The 2,911-nt window shown below is 45.0% G+C and overlaps 1 pseudogene; it reads left to right on the forward strand.

Annotated features, from left to right (window-relative positions):
* Window positions 1–574: 574 nt before the first annotated feature.
* LOC102919410 (26S proteasome regulatory subunit 6B pseudogene) lies at window positions 575–2,321 on the forward strand (annotated as a pseudogene).
* Window positions 2,322–2,911: the final 590 nt, after the last annotated feature.

Here is a 2,911-nt window from a genome sequence, read left to right on the forward strand (position 1 = left end):
GAGAAGAGTGGAGACAGGAGGATTCCAGGGGCCTGTGGCTTCTAGCCAAACTGAAAACGGGAGCCCAGGAGCCCGGGAACCCTGTGTGTGAAACCCTGCTTCAAAGAAATAGGCAGAGGGATAGGGGATAACACAAGGCACTCTCTTACAGTCTTTGTATGTGGACATAGTGCACCTATATACATGTGAAAGTATATTCATGCAAACATACACACAGAATATAAATACACTAAAAGTAAAGCCAGAAGCCAGCTAGAAGTGTCTTCTACAGGCCAAAAGGGATCAGTTTGACCTTTAATAATCATTATGATTTTAATTATAATAATTATTATTATTAATTATAGCAGATTGAAATTCATCAAATATTTTTCAATCCATAATATATATAGATTAATAATGTTTCATATATATATATATATATATATATATATATATATATATATATATATATCTTGATGCACCACCTTTAGAGAATGCTAGGGAACCCAATAACCATTTAAAGAAACAAGTAAAGGCCATTAATTCAGTACTTATCCAGCCTTTCTGAAATTTTCAATAATCTATAAAACTAAAGATTAAAAAGTGTGTCAGGAGATTCTGAGCTAATACTGAAGGGATAGAATATCATCATCCCATAACATACAGTGAGTAAGATGCATCATCATTGACTGCTACCATAGCAAAAGAGATAAACATGTTATGTGCCTAACACCCTCCCAAGGGCTCCCAGGAGGATACCATCGAAATCTGGTCTAGTCTTCTTTTCCAGCTTCTACTTAGTAGTAAATAACTTGGATACAAAAATATATTGTCCTGAATAATGAATGTCAAACCAGCAAAATCTTGACTGGGGGAAATACTGACAAACGGATGAAACAGAGCTTCAATGGAAATATTACAAGGGGAAAAAGAGATGGAGGGAGAACCTATAGATTAAAAGACATAAGACAGGGCTGCATGGAGGCCGGATTGGTCACTATGGAGGAGATAGGCATTTTGGTGGAGAAGGTTCAGGATGAGATCCCAGCACTGTCTGTCTCGGCCCCAGACTGGCCTGTCCTTACTGGGGCCTGAACCCGAGGACTTGGAGGACCTGTACAGCCGCTACAAGAAGCTGCAGCAGGAGCTGGAGTTCCTGGAGGTCCAGGAGGACTATATCAAAGATGAGCAGAAGAATCTGAAGAAAGAATTCCTCCACGCCCAGGAGGAAGTGAAGCGAATCCAGAGCATCCCATTGGTCATTGGTCAGTGGAGGCTGTGGATCAGAACACAGCCATCGTGGGTTCTACTACAGGCTCCAACTATTATGTGTGCATCCTCAGTACCATTGATCGGGAACGGCTCAAGCTCAATGCCTCAGTGGCCCTGCACAAACACAGCAACGCGCTGATGTATGTGCTGCTTCCTGAGGCCGACAGCAGCATCATGATGCTCACCTCAGACCAGAAGCCAGATGTGATGTATGCAGATATCGGAGGCATGGACATCCAGAAACAGGAGGCGCGGGAGGCCGTGGAGCTCCCTCTCACACACTTCGAGCTCTAAAGCAGATCGGCATCTGTCCTCCCCGGGGTGTCCTTATGTATGGCCCACCTGGCTGCGGAAAGACAATGTTGGCAAAGGCTGTGGCACATCATATGACAGCGGCATTTATCCGTGTGGTGGGCTCAGAGTTTGTATAGAAGTACTTGGGTGAGGGCCCCCGAATGGTCCGGGACGTGTTCTGCCTGGTCAAGGAGAATGCACCTGCCATCATCTTCATAGATGAAATTGATGCCATTGCCATCAAGAGATTTGATGCTCAGACAGGAGCTGACAGGGAGGGTCAGAGGATCCTGCTGGAGCTGCTAAATCAAATGGATGGGTTTGACCAAAACGTCAACGTGAAGGTAAACATGGCCACAAACAGAGCAGACACCTTGGATCCAGCTCTACTTCGTCCAGGACGCCTGGACCGCAAAATTGAATTCCCACTCCCTGACCGTCGCCAGAAGAGGTTGATTTTCTAAACCATCACCAGCAAGATGAACCTCTCTGAGGAGGTAGACCTGAAAGACTATGTGGCCCGGCCAGATAAGATTTCAGGAGCCGATATCAACTCCATCTGTCAGGAGAGTGGAATGTTGGTTGTCCATGAGAACCGCTACATTGTCCTGGCCAAGGACTCCGAGAAAGCCTACAAGACCGTGATCAAGAAAGATGAGCAGGAATATGAGTTTTACAAGTGACCCCCTCCCCACACTTCCCCAGAAGCTAGTTTTCCCTTTACTCAGGATTGGTTTAGTCAATAAATGGACGTGGTTGGATCTATTAAAAAAAAAGTTAGGGTTTCTATTGCTGTGAGGCAACACCATGACCAAAGCAACTTTTTTTTTTAATTGGTTTTTCGAGACAGGGTTTCTCTGTGTAGCTTTGTGCCTTTCCTGAAACTCACTTTGGAGACCAGGCTGGCCTTGATCTCACAGAGATCCGCCTGCCTCTGCCTCCCGAGTGCTGGGATTAAAGGCCTGCACCACCACTGCCCAGCCCAAAGCAACTTTTATAAAGGAAAAATATTTAATTGGGGTGGCTTACATTTTCAGAGGTTCAGCCCATTATCATCAAGGTGGGACATGGCAGCATGTAGGCAGACATGGTATTGGCTACATCTTGATATGCAGGCAATAGGAAGTGGTCTTACTCATTGGGCATGGCTTGAGCATATATGAGACCTCAAGCTCACCTCCACAGTGACACACTTCCTCCAACAGAACCATACCTACTCCAACAAGACTACAACTCCTAATAGTGCCACTCTCTTTGGGGGCCATTTTCCTTCAAGCCACCACATTCCACTCCCAATCCCACAAAGGCTTATCATAATGCAAAAAGTACCTTCAGTCTGACTACAAAAGTATCCATAGTCTATAAC

This window comes from Peromyscus maniculatus, chromosome 3 (assembly GCF_049852395.1).
Source record: "Peromyscus maniculatus bairdii isolate BWxNUB_F1_BW_parent chromosome 3, HU_Pman_BW_mat_3.1, whole genome shotgun sequence".
NCBI classification, from domain to species: domain Eukaryota; kingdom Metazoa; phylum Chordata; class Mammalia; order Rodentia; family Cricetidae; genus Peromyscus; species Peromyscus maniculatus.